Genomic DNA, 21,588 nt, shown 5'->3' with positions numbered 1-21,588 from the left:
GTTGCTGTGTTTTATACCCGCCCCCTTTTTGTGGAATGGAGGGGGGCAACAGCAGAGTATTTTCTTTGTCTAAAATAAATTGTTTTTTGTTTTGTTTTGTTTTTTAAATTTTCTTTTTGAACATTTTCTAAATATAAGAAATTTGAATAATTTCCTGCAAATTAATGATTATGAAGGTCAAAACAAACAAGTTCACTTGAGCAAAGTCCATCTTTAACTCTTAAATACATTGTTTTTTTTTCTTTCTATTTGAACATTTTCTAAAGATAAGAATTTTGAATAATTTCCAGCAAATTAATGAATATGAAGGTCAAAACAAACAACTTCATATGACCAAAGTCCATCAGAACCTTAATAAGTTACGCTACATGTAGTTGAATGAACTTTTGCCACATGTACATTTAATTCAATTTTCAATTATGTTTGTGAGTGACCTAATAGACAAATATACGTACAAGAGTCTGGCAACTAGATAGAAAGTGCTTTCTACTACCTCCATGCTTTAAAGCCATTGGACCCTTTCAGTTCAGAAAAAAAATAAAAAGTTCACAGATTTACAAATAACTTACAGGGTTTACAGAAGGCAATGGTGAAAGACTTCTCTTGAAGTATTGTTCCATGAAATGCTTTACTTTTTGAGAAAACAGCAAAACAATATAAATTCTCGTTAACGAGAATTACGGATTTATTTTAAACACATGTCATGACACGGCGAAACGCGCGGAAACAAGGGTGGGATTTTCCATTGTTTTCTCCCAACTCCGATGACCGATTGGGCCTAAATTTTCACAAATTTGTTATTTTATATAGAAGTTATGGTACACAAAGTGTGGGCCTTGGACAACACTGTTTACCAAAAGGGTCCAATGGCTTTAAAGGCAGTGGACACTATTGGTTATTGTCAAAGTCTAGCCTTTACAGTTGGTGTATCTCAACATATGCATAAAATAACAAACCTGTGAAAATTTGAGCTCAATCGGTCATCAAACTTGCGAGATAATAATGAAAGAAAAAAACACTCTTGTCACACGAAGTTGTGTGCGTTTAGATGGTTGATTTCGAGACCTCAAGTTCTAAATCTGAGGTCTCGAAATCAAATTCGTGGAAATTTACTTCTTTCTCGAAAACTATGGCACTTCAGAGGGAGCAGTTTCTCACAATGTTTTCTACTGTCAACCTCTCCCCATTACTCGTCACCAAGAAGGGTTCTATGCTAATAATTATTTTGAGTAATTACCAATAGTGTCCACTGCCTTTAACTTGGTCACAAATCCCCTTCATTTCAGGGAAACTGATTTTGTTGACACAGCAGGGTGGATCTCCGTTAACATCCTATGTAGAAACTGGGACAATGAGGTCTTTTCCTGTCTAAAAATTGTGTTTTTTCCTACCTTGTAGAGAAGAACTGGTGTAATTTGTTCCCTTCAAATGAGCACACCTAAGTCAACCTTTTACAAATTTAAAGGGTACTAAATTTGAAGGTGCTACTTTCTTAGTCAAGACTTCGCCAAGTTAAATCTGCGTCCTTAATTGTCAGATACAATTCAACAGCTCCAACTGAGTCCACAAATATTACTTCAGAAAAGGAAACCAAAAGAAAAGTTGTGTTATTAGGGCTTTGCGTCAACAAGGTGGCGAACAAAGTTAACGGGATTAAACAGATAATGTTGTGCAGAGTAAGTAACTGAATCGATCATACTTGGTAATTCACTCAAATCAATATGTTCCCTAACCATAATTCATAATCACAACCAAAATCAAAATTCTAAAACCTTTGACCCCATAAATTGATGAGAAAACTCTAAATCACAACAGAGATGCAGTTAACGATATCAATGAATACTAATTGGTTTTTACCCATACACTGATGTGTGTTAGCACTGTATACTCAGTACTTTCCCAAGTCCTGTGAACAAATATCACAGGCATGTTACTCGGGTGGGATTCGAACCCACGACACTTGCAACTCTAGAGCAGTGTCTTACCAACTAGACTACCGAATTTGCCCGGTAGCTAGAGGCAGTTCGAATCCTATGTTTTGGCAGCAGGTACCGCAACGATTATAAGAGATGTTAAATTTGCATCGGGGATAAAGAATATTAATTGGTTTTTACCCATACACCGATGTGTGTTACTACTTCATACTCAGTACTTTCCCGAGTCCGGTGAAAAAATTAAATAAGAAATGAAAAACTGCTATTGCATTACACAACGTCACAATTCTAAATCGAGGTGTCTTTTCTCAGGCCTGTTTCTATGCTGAATTGTAGGTGGATATTTCATGGGTATAAGGTTTTGAATCAAACTAAAATAAAAACTACAATTTAAACTGTAATGTGTCAGTACTGTCCACAACATAATGAGACTACTATTTAACCATAAAGAATGTTTTCAAAAATGGTTTAATTCAAGCCCAACAAGCTACAGGCATGCAATTCTTCAGTGGAGAAAAATGGAGTAATTAATATTCCTATTGATCACATGTACAGAAGCTAGCCGCGTATTGGGCCTTTTTTTATCTGGTTCCCGTCGCATCCATACAACAAGCAATTAAAAACACTACGGAGTCAGACTGTTAACAAATGTTGTAACAGGTATGCTGTATGGGGAGAACATGTGTCTTTGTGATTTTTTTTTCACGCAGAGTTTTGTTTTCGTAGCGGCAGATTTCCATTTCATTACATTTCAACCTAACAGTCCAAGTCCATTTACTTTTACTTCAAAACCCAAGATAAACAGGAAAACAACATGTGATCAGCAAACTGTCTATATGAGGAATAAAAATAACATAATGTGACCCACTGCTCCCGGAAGAAAAAATAATGTCAGATCATTTCCTTTGTAAGGTTTGGCAGTATTCACTTCTGAAGAAGACAATCATCTAAGCTGTACAGAAATAATGTTAACTGACCTGTAAAAACATCATCAAATAAATGGTCACAGTTTTGAGGAACAGTTCTTTGGTAACTTTTCGATCTTATACTTTGAGGTACAGGACGGGTGATAAATAAAATCTGATATGATAACAATTTCTTTTTCTAAAATGATATTTCTGATGTTAATATTTTTGTCAAGACAGTTGCTAATCACACAAATATTGTGTGTATATTAAAAATACTTTACGATAATACTAAAATAATTTTCAATTTGGGGAAATTGGTTTCTCAAATAAAATTGCCTATATGTAACACAACAGAACTATATTTAAAAAACATGGTAGCTGTACATATGTACACCTATAGTTGAATGGGTTCTTTGTAAATTTGCTCGTACTTATTAGGATCCAGAACATCTACTTCGCGGTAGTTGAATAAAGCAAGACAGTTCTCTAAGAACAAACTCTACCTGGCAAGTAGATACACACATAGTGCTACCGCAAACCAAATATACACAACAGAACTACTTTTAAAAAACATGGTAGTTGTACATCTGTACACCTATAGTTGAATGGGTTCTTTGTAAATTTGCTCGTACTTATTATAGATGGGTGTTTCATTTATTTGAGTGTACATATTTCCGTCCTTTTAATCTGTGTAGTTTGCGTTGTTACAACAATTTTTTTTAAACTTATAACTGTTTTATAACTGTTAACTGTCTTATGTGCCAATGGTAGTCAAATTTCTGTATGTTAAAGACAGTGGACGTGGTAAATTGGTAATTGTCAAAGACCAGTCTTCTCACTTGCTGTATCTCAACATATGCATAAAATAACAAACCTGTGAAAATTTGAGCTCAATCAGTCATCGAAGTTGCGAAATAATAACGAAAGAAAAACACAGGAAGTCGTGTGCTTTCAGATGCTTGATTTCGAGATCTCAAATTTAGAATTTGAGGTCTCAAAATCAAATGCATAGAAAATTACTTCTTTCTCGAAAACTACTCAACTTTAGAAGGAGCCGTTTCTCACAATGTTTTATACTACCAACCTCTCCCCATTACACATTACCAAGTAAGATTTCATGATGATAATTATTTTGAGTAATTATCAATAGCGTCGACTGCCTTAAATGATGCGTTCATAACAATTCTAACTCCAATTCTTCATTTTAACATTTCCAAGAGCTCGCTTTGGCCCTGTTGCTTTGGCCTCAGAAACAAAACATCAGGGAAATTCATCAAAAACAAACAATGACATATAATCACTTTTTTTAGGGCCTATGCTGTAGTGCTGGGCGAATAGTGAAATTTTTTTATTCGGATACCGCTGGCCAACTATCCGAAATTAACCGGATATTCGAATAGTTTTTTTCGCCGCTAGAGGGCGCTATTAAAAAAAAAAAAATGGGCGGATTGATATTAGTTTTAGACAGTGTCACTCGGTTCATTCATAAAAATGACCGGATCTAATTTAAAGATGGCGATTTGCTTTTTCTTTTGATCGTGATTGACTCTACGTGAAGGAAAACTTTTGTAATCTTTGAACAAATTACGTCAGAAATGTCATTGTTTTAACTCTTCACGGAGGTAAGCATAGTTAAATACTTAATATATGCTGTTTTATGCTGTCTTAATAGAAGTTTCTTAAGGATTCAGACAAAACATTCATATCAGTTGTCGCCCGACGTCCGCGGATATTCGGATATTAAAGAATATCCGGTTACTCGGTTGTAATTACAGAATTATCCGGTTTGTGAATAGGTATTCGCGCCCTATGCGGATATCCGGTTAAGAAAAAAAAGGCATTCGCGGTTACGGATAGGAAAACCTATTCGCCATTAACCGGATATTCGAATAATTCGCCCAGGCCTACTATGCTGTCTCTATCCACGCTCAATTTATTATTCTATGCTTCTATACATAATCACTTTTTCCCAGAATGTCTGCAGCATAATAGGGTTATAATGACATGATTTACCTCTACCTCTATTACATGTAGGCCAAGGAATTATCAAGCTGATTGGATTGGCAGCATTTCCACATGATGTCAACATCACCTTAAAGGATTTGGGTCTTCTTTATAGGACACAAAGCACAATGTCCACAGATTTACATTAAACCTACAAGGTTTGAAGATTATGATAGTAGAAAGCTTCCCTTAAAATATTACTTGCTGAGGTGAAATAGTTGATGAATTTTATCATGAGGCTGGTTGCACAGTGAAAATTTTATAATTTCATTCAAATGTCTTCCCAAATAACCTACTTAAATGTAACCGCAAGTAGAGTCAAACTCATTTTTTTCACTTGTGAAATCCATTTGAATTTCCTTTACCTATTGAGAAATTGATATCTGATAAGACACTCATTTTTTTTGTTAGCTGTTTGCGCTGATATTCTTAGAAAAATTGTGCATTGAGTCTCAATAATGAGCTTATAAAAAATGTCAGCCAGTGAAGGAATATAACAAAAGCACCCAGAGCCGTCGAGCTAACTCATTGTGTCTGTGTTATTATTAAATGAACCTATTTTTCCTTATATTACTTCTGCATCCTTAAATAGCAATGCCAGCTGTGTGATCGGCCGACGATGCTTTGTTGGGATCTGGGTTTGGGTAACAATTAGGTAAGGGGGGAAACTTACTAGAAATTCAACTAGAATAGAGCAGCGTCTCGTGAACATACGGCATTGGCAAACCAGGAGAGTGGGTGGAGTCTAACAAAAGAGCTAGCAATCCCTTAATGGTGACATGAGCTTGCATCTTTGTCAAGATTTAATGAACCGTCAGGTTACGTTACTGAACTCTGTGCCGCCACCGCAACATTCAATGTTGTGATTGTTGCCGGGCATGGTAATTTTTAGTTGCATCTCCTTCAGTGTGTTGCCATGATCATGCCAAGTTATTCAATCAATACATTTTTATGTTTATTTATTTATATTGTATTTTACATACAGTTTATCTTATGAAATCTTTATTTGGGTTTTACCCACACAGATGTGTGCTAGTACTCAGAACTAATAAATATATTTATACTTCTATATTTATTTCATATTTTTAATAGATGAAAATTTTCCATCTTGATTTACTCCATTCCAACTCATTGTCACCAAACTGAGGCTGACTGAAATAATAGTCTGGTGCCATGTGTGCGCAATTCATTTCTCTGTTATAATGGAAACAGGCAACATGACCAAGATGGCGTCAGATCTTTATTTACTCGTCCATTAAATAAAATCCTGCCAACCGAACTGTCCCGATGAGTTCGTAGATTTGAGCCTGCACAGAACTTTTTCCCCAAAACAGTAAGAAAACTTGTGGTCACGAAGTAGCATTCTTATTTAGAATTAGTGCCAGCAAACTGAGCAAACCACAACGACATAAATGTAAGTTTAAAAAAAATCCTTCAGATTGTCCCGTGACGACATGTTTGCTTGGCATAGAATAACTTAGTAGAATTTGTACAAGAAAACAATTACTTTACATTACTAATCAATTTACATGAACACTGCAACAATAGAAAGTGTTCATGCATGGTACAAACACAAAAGCCCTAATTCAAATCCCTAATATCTAAATCAAATATTATGTGATCAATAGTCATGAAAAAAAAAACACAGGTTGGTTGCGTTATGTTTAAAAAGTACAGAATGGAAATTAATTGACTGTTTTTAAAACCCGATAATCTCATATTAAATCTTTGATAAAATATTTATCAGTGCATATGCTGCCATAGTCCACTCATTTATTCTTTTTTGTGAAAAGAAAAAATGTCATCAAGTTAATGCATGACTCTAATAATGTTCTCATCCATTCTCCGCAAGGATGTTCCCTAATATGTATGTCCGCTGGAATGATTTCTCACGGTGTGTTTGGTAAACTTCATTATCCTTTCATTCCACTCAGCTTTTTAAATGAAAAATAAAAAAATAAAAAACTACGTTCGAGGTCATTAGCATTAACTATTTATTTTACAACAGCAAAAAAGTCTGCTAACCAGTTGCATGTACTGCGCTATGACTCCCTAATTTCATGCATAGAGTACATGGTATTCGTGTACTAAGTTATTCAGCATATGTGTTTATCTATCAGGACTGCATCAAACAGAAGCAATCAAAACAAAATGATGAGAAATAACATCAATCGCATGAAGAAAAAAAGGACAATTTTACATCAAAATACATTGTTGTCAATTAACAGTTAGGCATATAAAGTTACAACTTGCTAACGAATTTGAGAGCTGAATTAAATGAAAAACAACAAATTTGATATTTACTTTCGTGGGAAAACATTTTTAATAGCTATTCCCCAACATTAAGATACTACAACACCAATATGGATTAAATTTTAAGAAAGATGAAACAAGTTAGAATAACAAATGATAAGAGTTGCTCTATTGCAGGTTTAGCGAGATACATTCTAATCACATAGTGTGAGAAAGATGGGTAAAAATTAACCCAGTAAATGATAAGATGTTACTCTGTTTAGGTATGGCTAGACGCATGCTAATCACACATAAACATGTGCAGGTTCAAGTTCCAAGAAGGCAATCCCTAACCTTTAAATCACAAGGCTTTCAACAACCCCCTACAGCATAATTTCCAGACTTGGCTAGTTGGCAATGAACGCATCACGACTAAGTAGCAAGCATCAATATGTAGGAAGGGCGCTATCTAACTGAAGCCATTGCACACATGTACAAAATGCAGAGTGATGATACACACGCTCACACTCTTCTTGGCGCAGAGGTGGAGGTGAAGTCAATAGGAAAAACTTGTTCGCTCATGCAGAAATTATTCCAGACAGAAGTTCCCTCGGCCCGGCTAACCGTCAAACCGATGGGACTCCCTTTGCGCACTAATAATTATAATGCTGTGTCTTATGAACAAGAGCCAACACTACTAGACAACATGAGTTTCCCCTGTTTATGCTTTTAAAAAGGGAATAAAAGGGTAGTGACGAGTTTTTAAACGGCAGTTTAAAAAACAGGCAGGGTCGTTGCTGTGTGATTCGCACGGCAACGAGGCTCTACTCTTTTATTCCCATTCATAAATGCCCTTTTGTTAAAAAAAAGTTAAACAAAATACAATTTTCTATAGGCACTTTGACAATTGAAAATTTGAGGTTTGAAATAATTTTTTCAAAAACTTTGTGAAGAATCTGTTTGATGCGCGTGGGTTGTGTGTACGCGCGCGCGCTTAGAGATTAGAAATAGATTACGCATTATTGCTTACATATATTACGCGCTGTAACTAAAAGCTTTGAATTGCATTCAGCGTGATAATCTTGCGCGCGCCCGACACGCGGAAGCCAGCCGGTCTTAAACAGCTTCAGCTGTGTCTTTATCAACCGTTTAAACACCCCCACGTGACGCGCTCTCCATCAATAGGAGTAGAAAAACTGTCTGGGGTATTCATGAAAAATAAATAAATGTGTATTCAACAAAAACAAAAGTGTTGCAGGATTGCAGGATTCTTCAGTCTGTGTAATATCTGTTGAAACCATAAATATGATGTTTTTTATTTTGATTCTATGACCATAACATTGGTACTGGGTAATGGTTAGTAGATCAAGGGCATCATTTAAACCAATCTATGGGGGATACACATAACAGACTCTTAGCAGATTAATTGTACACGTGTACAAACAATTATTGGATAGGCCTCACAGAGTGGGAAAGACTGAATGTAAGGGAATTATCAACCAGCCAGGCAAGGCCTTTAATATTAAAATGATGTGGCTACAATATTATTTCATATAAAAAATAAAAATTCCTCTCCTGTAAAAAAAAACAAGACAAATTTATTGTTATGTAAGTGAAGATTATTCTCTAGATGAGACCCATCAAGATTCTGATAACTAATTGTTCATTTTGAATCTTAATATAATAATAATATTTAAAACTTATATTGCGCCCCTTACATACAAAATTATCAGAGGCGCAGAACACTTGTTAAAAAGCACAGAGTGCAAGAAAAAGACAAGGAAAAAAGACTGGTCACCAGGCCAGTGCCCAAATCTTGAAGCTAAAGGCCGAAATTGTTTGAAGTTGGTCATATGAACCTGTAGTTTTATCCCAAGAATAATTCCTTCTTTAGTGATGTCACTTTTGATGTAAGAATGTTTCTTGAAGTACACATTATAAAATGTTCAGAAAAATTGTTCAAAAAGATTTGTTCAGGTTCGGGGGGGGGGGGGGGGATGACACCTTCAATGAAACATACAATATGAATGTTGGATGAAGGCTGTTGTCTTTTTTTAAGTTGTGGATTGAAATTAATGTAATCTTCTTACATCTGCGTTTTGATACTTCGTGTCCTTGGGTGAATACACTGCTTAATTATGAAGACGAGGTTTTTTGCGACTGGCGGCAATGGTGACAAATTTGCAGCATAGGATGCATTGGATGTTTATCTGGCAAGTAGCTGTCCTGTCTATGGCCACACATGGCAGTCAGTTGGCATGACTTCATTAAAAACGACTAATGAGAGGTTGTTGATGGTCAACATTCATAGGGCTGGTCCAGACATGACCAATCAAGCATTAGAGGGGAAATGAATGCTGCCAAGACAAATTCCAAGCTGATTCCATAGTTAATTCATCATAAACAAGAGGACTTTGCAGAAATAATGAACCGTTGGAAAATCAAAATTAGGTTTCTACTTTCCAATAGTGAACCTGAAATGAGTATGTACTTGCTGTTTCAGTTTTTTTTTTTGACCAGTTTCTGGTATTTTATGAACAGCAAGGCTTGTCCAAATCATCAGAATGAAATAAATAATGCACACCATACAAAACAAAGGGCTGCTTTATAACTTACTTGCCATTCAAGATCTTTGACTAGTTCAAATTTCTGATTTAAATGCTGATTATTTATTGGCAATCAGAATTACAAATAAGGCTTCTGTAAAGACAAACTGCATAGTTAATCATCAGATTGTTATTAATAATAAATTGCAGGGGAATGAATTGAAAGCTAACTTAATACCATGTCTAAATATTGATAAGAAATCTGAATGCCATAGGTTTAATTTGGTTCTAATCTAAATTGCCATGGTATAAGCCTTTTTGAGATATGGCGGACACAATGCTACAACACTGTAAAGTTGTGGTAAATTTGTGCGTATTGACCATAGAAATAGAACGTATGTTATTCAGTGAAGTGCGCATTTTAGGCGACGCAGTGTTTACACGTAAACCTAATGACCACCAACATGGTGAGCGTGGCATCAGTCGCGGCGTGTGACGCGCGCGTATCACGTCTGCCATACCTCAAAAAGGCTTATTGTGAAAATGTTGTACACAAACCACAACAAAACATGAGGACTTGAGTCATGCAACTCCTCTCAAACTGTTGATGTACATTTTATCCTTTTAAATGCAAGATGTATTATTTTATGCAAGATCACTTGGCCGTATCAGTGGTTTGGTCTACTACCCTTCGAACAAAGAATTGACTACAGTGGAAATCGAACCAACGACCTCCGGATTATTGTGCCGGCACTCTTTCAACTGAGCTATCTAGCCCTATGTTGACGGTGTCCCTATTTTGTCATTATGTTTGTTTGGGGACCGGGTGCCAGTCAGAAGCCATACAACCGTTAACCACGGTCTAGCCAGGGATCACACCCAAATTACGATACAACCTGGGAAGCAGCAGCCAGGGGATCACCATAAGGGGATGTGACTTTTTGTTTCAGATATCAATAAAAACGACGAGGAAAACTGACTGGGTACATTTTAAAATGACTTTTAGGGTTGAACAAAGAATTGACTATTATTGGGATTCGAACCAACGACCTCCACTGGCAGGGGCTAAGTGTGGTACACCTGAATCAAGGAGGTGCCTGTAGGTAATCTTGACCACTGTGGACAAAGATAAAGGCAAATATTTACAAAATAAGCTCTAAAAACTAGAAAAGGTTCAAAAGAAAGGGTTGAGAGGAAGGTACAGTACAAGTCCCAGATGTAGTCATGCATTTAATAAGCATTGCAAGAAGCCAGATGGTTCATGCTGTGGCATTTATCATTGTAAGGTCTTGTCATCTACATGTAAGATGTGAGTCAAGAAAACAACATGTGCCAGGGTTAGATTTATCCAAGGCTCTTCGCTCCTACACTTGAATTATATCAATGCAACCTGAATGAAGCCAGGCTGACAACATGTAGTGTTTGTATTTTCCCAGTGTGCTTACAATGTGTGTGGGGCATCCTTTCCTCTTAAACCCGGGTACCTCAGACTTCAACACACTCCAAGTGAGCATTAAGTACAGACACTAGGTTGGAACTGTTCAGACAATTGAAACAGATTAGTTTCAGTAACTTTTAGAAATTTGCAGAAGGCTATTATTTGTAATTCTACCAATTGTTCATGTAAAGTATGTTCACCCTTGCTTGTTAGATTTTAAGCTAAAAGAATAATAGACATGGTGGTAAGCTTACATGGTGGACAAGATCAGGTAATCTAATGATGCTTTGTGAACACACTGAGCAGTAATGAGTATGCACTTAGCAATAGCGGGCAATGAGTTTATAAACATTTATCTGTAAGAAAACACAGAAGAAGACAAATAGTCTGGTGCTTTTTCTTTACAGAGAGATTCAGAGTCAGGATTGCTCCGGCAAAGAAAAGCATTTGTAAAGATTGTTGTATTGTGAAAATGATACATGCGTGTGTACATGTAGGCTATGTTGTTATGTGGGAGGGGGGCCTTTATAAAAAATCTATTACTTTAGTGACCCTTAAACTGAAGAATCGATAACTTAGAATAAATATAAATAAATATATTCAGCGTACACATTTCTGGTTGAATCCGTACTATTATTCTCCCATCTATGTACACATTAGGCACCTGTACTGCTGGTTAGCAATGCTGAATAACTCTAACCATCTCCTACCCAACCCTGACTACCCATCCCCCATCTTACCACACAAGGAGACAGCCCTGTGCATATAGTCTCTTCCATTCCAGCACAGGGTTTCTTAATGCCACCGAGCGCTTTGGCCGCAAAACATAAATTAACCCACAAATAAATTTTCAGGGAGAGAGAGGCTGTCTGGCACATTGCGGATAATGTGTGCGTAGATTCTCATGGAGGTAGCGGCCAAAGGAAAAAGGTTGCGCTAAATGCACATCACACATGTCCAACTGAGTCAAACTGTACTAATACGCTAATATGTACACATTAATTGAAATTTGCAAGTTTTTATCAATGATGTTTACTGAGGAGGAGAATATTTAGCTATGTTATTGCCTTAGGCTCTCTTGAAAATATGTGTACATTTATTTTATTGTCAGCGTCAAAGACAAGACTTTCAATGTTTAGAATCCGTTGAATGTTCTTAAGTAAACTTTGATTAAAAATGGTAACTACAGAGACTCATCAAAGATATTTTTATTTGACAAAATCTACATGTTTGCAGATTTGTTTATAATTTAGAAATGTTAAGTTCGCAAGAGGGTTAGGCTGTATGACATCATTTTTACAAAAATTTAAATTTGGGGTTGAACAACGACAAAATGACAAGAGGAAGATTTGAACCTCGTCACCTCCAGATTAACATGTTGGTGCTCTACCTACATGTACATAGCCAACTTACTTGATATATATTTTTAAACATTAGGAGAATATTTTAAATATCAGGAGAAAAATAAGCTTAAAGCCATTATACACTTTCGGTAAACAGTAATGTCCAAGTCCCACACTTCGTGTATCACAACTTATATATAAAATAACAATCCTGTGGAAATTTAGGCTCAATCGGACATCGGAGTCGGGAGAAAACAACGGAAAAACCCACTCCAGTATTCAAAAAGTAGAGGAAGTTTTGGTGCTCAGAAAAAAAATCTTGTCCACCCAGGGGTAAATGGGTACCTGTGAGGGCAGAGATGGTTCTTGTGGTTGATTTAGCCGAGTAGCGCATATTAATGTTGCACAGGCTGCATACTCCCTACCAGGGAGCTGAGATGGTTTAAGGAGTGAATTAAGGCCCAGTGACCAGGGGTAATAATGTGAAGCGCTTTGGGACGCCCTCCGGGTGTGAAAAGCGCTATATAAAAACGGGTTATTATTATTATTACTCCTGTTTTCGCGCGTTTCGCCGTGTCATGACATGTGTTTATAACCAATTCCGTAATTCTCGCTAACGAGAATTTATATTGTTTTACAGTTTTCTTAAAGGAACACGTTGCCTTGGATCGGACGAGTTGGTCAAAACAAAAGCGTTTGTAACCGTTTTTTATAAAATGCATATGGTTGGAAAGATGTTTTAAAAGTAGAATACAATGATCCACACAAGTTTGCCTCGAAATTGCGAGGTTTTCCTTCTACTGTGCGAACTAACATGGTCGGCCATTTATGGGAGTCAAAATTTTGACCCCCATAAATGGCCGACGTGTTAGTCGACCAGGTAAAAGGAAAACCACGCAATTTCGAGGCATGTTTGTGTGGATCATTGTATTCTACTTTTACAACATCTTTCTACCCATATGCATTTTATAAAAAACGGTTACAGACGCTTTTCAAAGACCAACTCGACCGATCCAAGGCAACGTGTTCCTTTAAAAAGTAAAGCATTTCATGGACTTATATTTCAAGAGAAGTCTTTCACCATTACCTTCTGTAAACCCTGTAAGTTATTTGTAAATCTGTGAACTTTTTTCTTTTTTTCTGTACCGAAAGGGTCCAATGGCTTTAAAAGAGAAAAATACTTCAATGAGTGTTTCCAACAGAAAATATATTGAGGGGATGTGTTCAGCACATGACAAGCTGACCAATGTTACAAAATGACATCTGGCTTCTGTTTGGCATGACAATCAACTCCTAACATTTAACACTTTTCTTACAGTCTATCCATGGATGTAGAAATAGAAATTTCTACCTTCATGGTCTATCCATGTACACCTTCATCTGAGGTTTCTTATAGCCTGTTCACGATATATTTTCCTTTTGACAATCCCCATGATAGTTTGATCAGTCTGTCCACACTTAAAAAAGCATCTCCTGGGAAATTCCATTGAAATAGTTACCCCAGCTCAGGAGTACATGTAGGGTTAGGCAAGTTAATACCAGGGTGAAGTGTCTTTCCTGGGAAAATAGACATGAATGTGAGATGAAAACGGGTTGACCTTGTTCCAGTTAGCAGGATGTTAATTCCTATGAATGGAAGGTCTATGTAGCCACAGTGAGACAATGTTTCAATGTATGAAAGGTTACACAAATAAAAGAAGAGAACAAGTGTAATTTTGGTTTTACCCTTACACCGTTGTCTTACTCGGTACTTTCCCGAGTCCTGTGAAAAAAAAAGGAAAAAAAAAAACGCAATTATTTTTCAGTTGGTGCTTGACCATGCAATCCTTACAGTTCTAGAGCAGTGTCTTATCAATGAGAGAAATTATTTTTTCATTTTGGTTTTTATCCATAAACCGATGTGTGTTAGCACTGTACACTTAGTACTTTCCCGAGTCCTGTAAAATAAATCACAGGCATGTTACTCGGATGGTATTTGACCCCACGACCCTTGCTGTTCTAGAGCAGTGTCTTACAGAGAGAAAAGTGTTGAAATGACAAGCACATCCCACATATAAGACAAGTATGAACAGTCCACAGAGTGCAGACAGGGGTGAACAACTCGTTATTAACACTCTTCATCTTTGAAAAGTGCTTTGAAATCATGTCACATTAATTTTGTGTTCACTGTCAGTAAAGCAGGATTTGATAGTTTCTACATCATATGGTCTTAATTACATCATGTAATAGGCCTATGTGAACACATCAATCAATAATAGGCCTATGTGAACACATCAATTGGCTTGACACACAAGCCTTGCTTTGTAGTACGTTTATTTTTATTAGTAAGAACAATTTGACTGAGCATTTTTTTTGTTTAAGTGAAATTACTCCAATTCAGTTACTGTGAGTGGAAAATACAAAATTTAACAGTGCACCCATTGGTCTACTTTGACCTACAACAATGGACCCCATTTTTACATACATGTATGACAATCTTGAAGTATTTCACTATTATTGACGCAATTCTTTATGGCGCAATCAAATACTTTTTGATTTGATACTCGGCTGTTTTGGTGTACTGTAGTTTCTATAAATTAATTTTTAAAAAACAAATACTTTAACTTCTATCTTTAATTTGTTTTTCTCCACACAATGATAATTTGAACATGCTATACAGACAGATAAGACTAATCACAAATAGTTTCCATTTTGTGACTAAAGGTTGAAGCATGGAGGTAGAAATACCTCCGTGGTTGAAGCTAGTTTATCTGTTTAGCACATATGCACAGTAAACAACACATGGAACATGCATCAAGCAGGCACTGTGTGTACCAATACATGTATCGCAAAATAATCTAGTACAAATTACAAACAAGAAAACATCTACTAAAAGAAGTGAGTGAACAAAATAAGTCAATACATTATGTCAGCAGAAGATCAGTGAAGGAGAGTCAATTAAATTGTGTCTTAAAATAGAAAGAACAAAAGGGTAGGCCTAAACAGTTTTCCCCAAAAAAATTTTAACAGGTATGAGTTATATCTTGCCAATAGTTAGTGATGTTTAGTAAAAATGATATTTGTAAAGCATCCGGATGCATCAAGCTTGGGGCATTTAACAAAACAAAAAAAAACAATTTAAATTGTAAATTTATTACGGAAAAAATGAGTTTTGAGTCAAGACTTGAAGATGGCAGGGATTCTTGTTGACATAAGTGTCTGGAAAGACTGTTCCAGAGTTTAGGTGCGGTATGGGAGATTTAAAGAGCGGCCGCCCAATAAGTATTATTCATTATGTATTCAAGTAAAGTTTGAATGTAAAAAGTGTGAAAAACAAACAAATTTCCTTTCACTCTTCTCAATGATAATATTTTACAACGTTCCTTTAAGGTTAACAAAATATCGTTGACCAGTTATCCCAATCCTCCTGGGCGTTCAGACCCCCCCCCTCTTATGCTGGTTCCCCCCCCCCCCTGCAACCTGCTGCCCCTCCCAAACACCATACCTGTATACTGTATTGTTCAATGTCAATGTCTGCACCCCAGGGTAGCCCAAATAGTGGTCACTTCACATTTTTCACAACTTCCTTCACAAAAAAATGTGTAGACAAGTAAGCTGGGCTGCTGGATCAATTGGCCTAGTTTTTCTAAAGTATGTCAAAGTTCAACTACATGTAGGCGTAAAAGACTATTGGCAGACAGGATTAAAGTTAAGACACATGACATCCCTGCAGATTGTAAATTAACCCTGACTGTATTAACTAGATTAAGGAAGAGGACCTCAGACACAGTCAAGGTTGCTTTCATAATCTCCAAGAATCCAAATGATCAACGAATGAATCACTTTCCTGACCTCATTTTTATTACAGGGCCTCGGGGGTTGTTCAGTATTTAAACAGAGTGGTTTCTATTGTCATAATTCAGATGTCATCTATCATCAATCAACTAATACAATAACCTACACTTTGTGTACACTGTGCCGAGCTGTCATTTTATACAATAGTTCCTATGAATTCAATTTATCTCTACTTAAACTGCAACAAATTTCACTTCACCTGCATCATTCAGTTATTAAAACTCCAATTAAATAAATTATACAGTTTGTAGTTGACTTGGATTAGTAAAGCAAGCATGACTTCAAGTTCAGATTATGCTCTGTTTGTTTGTTTGTTTGTTTGTTTGTTTGTTGTTTGTTTGTTTATTTATTGTTTGTCTGGGTTTTTTTCTTTTCCTTTTTTTCAGCCAAACAGTTTCTAGTTCCTTTATGCCCCAATTAAATTGTTAAATCTATGAATGATGTAAATGTTTACTTCACAGTTTGATCAAATTGAACAAAACACAGACTTGAGTCATGATTGTTTAATTCAGATTTCAAAGTTGCTCAAAATCTCTGGACAGTGTTAAGTTTGCTAAGTACTCTTAAAATCATCAACTTGCCCAGATTTAAAGTTGCTGACTCTACAATAAACTGCTTTCACACACCCCTTAGGAGTCCGGAAACTTGCCTGTCAGCAGAGAATATCATCACATACGTACATGTACGTACGTACCAATCTTGTGTCCTGGCTTTCATATTAGCATAATGTGGGGTAGGTCAGCAGGGTCAGATCACTGCACAGTTAGGGATTTCTTAACATACTGTTTGTACCACATGCATGTAGGCCTATATATTGTACACTCCTACATTGTACACTGTACATTGCAATGCTGTACATTCCATCAAAACATTGCATGAAACCCTACTTTTAACCACTTTATGGTAGCATGCACAAATCCAAAGTGTACTCCTAAATAGTTTTTCCTTCACTCGCAAACTCACCCTTTTTTTCCACTAATATGAACTTGCTTTAATTGTAGGGAATGTTGGCCTACTTGCTATGCGTTGCCATGTGAATGTTAATTTCTAAAACTCAAAATTATTTATCAATTTCCAACATGAATTGAACATGAACAGTTCAGTCGCGCTGCATTCTCTCCCAACCCAACTATGGGTGCGTCGTTCCATGGGGACAGTCATCTGATCACAATTTCAATGTTATTTTAATCTCTAGACTACTATCTCTGACATGAAATATTTAAAAACACAAGTCACTCATGAACAAAATAATTTGGGCTAAATGTAAACAAACAACTGGCAAGCACTAGTCTTTTAGTCTTTGGTACTGTACACTTGCCTTAAATTTAAATAACAACAGAGCAGGTGGCTCTCTGGAATGGTACATGTAGGAGGAGCATGGTAAAAACTGAGGTCATGCTGTAATGTACATAAATGGTACAAGTACATAGCATCCTACAATGAATACAACTCTTTGGTGCAGACCACTAAACTAGGGCATGAAGTATGGGCGGTCAAAGCTGTCAAATTCTCCCATGGCTGACCTTGGTAACAATAGGTTCTAGACTGTTCATGTGGCAGGCTGTAGTTGTACTATTTATAGACAGGTATTTCTGTCCCAAATCACATTGACAATGGTTTCTGTTTTTCTTTGAATTGAAACAGACCGTTTTTTTTTCTGATCAAACTACTGTAGGCTTTAGATACATGTAATCATTACAATGGTGAACTGCAAAAAAATTGAATTATTTTCTATTATGAAAAGTGCTGCTTCATTGACAATACAATGAGGTCTCCGAGAAACAATTCTGACTGAGTAAAAGTTCAGCTACAAAATAGACACTGTTTTTTTTATGGGGTTTTATTTTAATAAACAAGAAAAAGTATTGCCTGGGCCATGCCAAAAATGACAAACTTACACAATTAAGAACACGTGCAGACGTGGAGGCAATGTACGAAGTTCAATTAGTTGCCCAGTACTGACATTAGTAAGTGTCAAGTTCATTTATTCTAAAGAAATACAATTTTTGGGGGGTCTACAGGTACTGGGGCAAACCAGTTGTGCTCAAACCCAATTATGACTCAACAATTAGTTAACGAAAATATTACAATTTTACGTGACGCCTACTGCATTTATTTGACTTGTCTCTTGAATCTGTACAATCATCAACCTGTTCTGGATGTAATGAGATGATTTATTAAATGCATTCTTTTTAAATGTTAGAGTGTATATTCCTTATTAAAAACCTTGCAATAATTGGGCCTTGATACAGGCAACAACATGCTGCTGCATCCATTTTCCCCGTCAAAGTAAACATAGTTAGTTTTCATGCTGCAATGAATTATAAGCATTCAGAATATAAAAATGATAAGGACTTCAGAACATCAAATAGACTTTATGTTCAGAGCCTTTGGGTCAAATATTAAAAAGGAAATCTAACCACAATTGCCTCCCAAATGTTACAGTCATGCAATATTCATGCTTGCCTACAATGTGTGAAGTTTATTACCTGGCCTATAAATCAGTGGTAATAATAGTTGTCTAGCTGTCTTATCATGCATGCTCTATGCATGCTGGGAGGTGAAATGTACAGACGGACCAGGTGCAATATACCTGAAAATGTTTAATTTGCTCTAAAGGCGGAAGCAACATCATGAAAGCATGGGTTTCAATATTTCCTGGTCAATCAGCAAGTTACCTTTACCAAATCATTTTAGGTCAATAATAATCCTATTCTAGGCTAGAGTAAGAAAAACAAACAAATAAATAAGCTCAACTCAATTAGAAACTCCTGGGGTTTTTTGGTGTTTTTATTTGTTTTTTTAATTGGGAATTTAATAATAAATTTGTGTTTTCTAAGATATTTTTCTTGTATGCCACCCACCCCTCCACATCCTGCCTGCCCCTGAACAAACTCCACAAACATTTCATAAAACATAACTTCAATCAGCTTTCTTTCTTGCTTTTACAGAAATGTCACTGAGAAAACTATACATTTTTTTTTCATAGAAACTTATTATATGCAGAGAATTATCGTATCTGCTTCAATTAAGGTGACTTTCAAATTTTCTCCAACCAAATCTAAGCCAGAAAAAGCATCTTTGAACCATGTTGAACAGGCTTTTTCAAATTGTGCTTATAATTGTGAAGATTCCCTCAAAAATCAAACCGCGAATCAAGATTGAATCGGACCTTTATGCAGGACTGTGCGAACCTGAATTGGGACTGCTCTTTATTTTCAACAGAACCTACTCTGAGAACTATGAGGTTTGTTCCGCTGTCATGGAGACAATAGCGGGTGGAACCTCACAGTTCTAGGAGTAAACGAAACCATACTCAAATTTCAAAACATTTTCAACAAAAATAAGTGGAGAAAGGGCTCATGCTACCTGTTAAGTTTTCTTGATGTGGAGTAAATAAAATGTTAAAATTTATGGTTTACGGTAGGTGAGTAGTACGTAGGGACAAGTGTACACAAGACATGTCAGTTTACATGGAACATCTACTTTGCTTGCTCGTTGCTGAATTGCATAGAGTATAAACCATGGAAGAAGAAAACAAACTCAAAATTGGTCTCCCTTAAGTCTTGGTTGGTTTGGCAATAGGGACATAGGCCTACATTATACATGAAGTAAGGAAGGGCCATGAAGTGGTCAATGCACTGCTTGTTGTATTTATGTAATGTCAATGACTCCAAATGAATTTGGATTGTTTACACTACAGACAGACTTAATCTCCAGTCTTAATCACTCCTCAATCAAACAATTACGTAACCTACTTGACAGACATAAAAGGATTAGAGGCGAATGTGTAAACAAGGCTGTCATGGGGCAGACATACTATCGATTTTGTCCTCAGCTGACCGGACTACGACCGGAATACAACGGTCACACTGGACACTTTATAAAGATTCAAACGCGTGCGGGCGGGCAAGCATTTAATTGCATTGAAACACACACAAACTGTCATCAATGCCAAAATGCAACTTGAAACGAAAACACAAAACCGAAACCTACCTGCTGCTGCGCTGATTGTTTCCCGAAGAGCTTCTTCAGAGGCTTCTCTCGAAACAAGCACTTTCCTGGTTAATTCGTCGAGTCGCAGGCGGCTTCACAGGCGAGCTCTGCTGGCTGTTTGTGGCAGTTTTTAAGCAGAAAATGCGGCTTTTTGGAGCAAAAACACGACAGCTTAGCGTGCACACTAACTATGCACGCACGGTTCATGCATGTAGTGTGGTAGCAGGCGCAATTTCCGTGTTACCAATCGCGAGCTCCATTCATTTATCAACGGATAGGTGACTGGCGGTATTGGGGACACGACGCATGCGTGTGTGTAACATTTCAGTCAACGGAGCATGTTTTTGCACAATTTAAGGGGACTCCCCTTTGCCCATTTTAACTAGAACGCCTTCTGGCTCCAGCCAGGGGTAGGGGGCCACCCTTGCTACGAACTCGAGTTTAAGTGATGTTAGACATTTTAGTGGTTTGTCTTTTTCCCTAAATGACAAACTGAGAGTCAACCATATAACTTGCCTTTCACTTGTTCGTTTTGAGATTTGATCAAGTATAAATGAACAAAATCAAATTTATCTAAACCCAATGTGGACTTTTTCATCCTTTGCCCTAATCATAGCAGGTAAATAAATTAGATCCACAAGCACTATTATTAGGTTGTAGTTTATGACACTGACACAAAACTGTTAAAAATGTTAACACAGCGTGTATATTTACAGCCACATGTAGGCCTACAATGTTCAAACTTGTCTTTGCTCTTGGAAAATATTGACACACAAAAAGCACAAATCATGCAACAATGAATTTGTGCCAGAAGGTTAATAATAATAATAAATAATAAGAGACATTTATATAGTGCTCTTACACGAGGTACCAAGTTATTAATACAACTTTAAAAAGAGAGCCAAAAAATGTGTGGGATCATGATTGATGGATTGAATTTGATTCGCTAGAGACTGTGGCTGCGGTTAGGCCTACCCTGTGCAACAAACCTTGCAATATACAAATAAACCACACAAATTAAAAACATAATTGTACCAAAGCTTTAAAGGAACTGCAGTGCCTTGGATTGGTCGAGTTGGTCTTTGAAAAGCGTTTGTAACCGTTTGTTACAAAAAAAATATTGTTAGAAAGATGTTTTAAAAGTAGAATACAATGATCCACACAAATTTGCCTCAAATTGCATGGTTTTTCTTTTACTTTGCAAACTAACACAGTCGGCCATTTATGGGAGTCAAAAATCCATAAATGGCCGACCGTGTTAGTCAACGAGGTAAAAGGAAAACCACACAATTTCGAGTGATACTTGTGTGGATCATTTGATTCTACTTTTAAAATATCTTTCCAATCATATGC

At 36.6% G+C, this 21,588-nt stretch overlaps 1 protein-coding gene across 13 annotated transcripts in view; it reads right to left on the bottom strand.

The window, feature by feature from the left end:
* Positions 1-20,431, bottom strand: part of LOC139944753 (muscleblind-like protein 1) — a 247,418-nt gene extending 226,987 nt beyond the window's left edge. For 12 of the 13 annotated variants that reach the window (XM_071941828.1, XM_071941839.1, XM_071941838.1 and 9 more), the window contains exon 1: positions 20,236-20,431. The gene's annotated coding sequence lies outside the window, so the exon portion shown is untranslated. Of the gene's footprint in view, positions 1-14,130; positions 14,148-20,235 lie in introns of those variants that run through there. The other variant, XM_071941830.1, reaches the window with a different exon arrangement.
* Positions 20,432-21,588: the final 1,157 nt, after the last annotated feature.

The sequence above is a fragment of the Asterias amurensis genome, chromosome 12 (assembly GCF_032118995.1).
Source record: "Asterias amurensis chromosome 12, ASM3211899v1".
Classification (NCBI taxonomy): domain Eukaryota; kingdom Metazoa; phylum Echinodermata; class Asteroidea; order Forcipulatida; family Asteriidae; genus Asterias; species Asterias amurensis.
The sequence above is the reverse complement of the archived record's forward strand: the minus strand, read 5'-3'. Positions and strand labels throughout refer to the sequence as shown.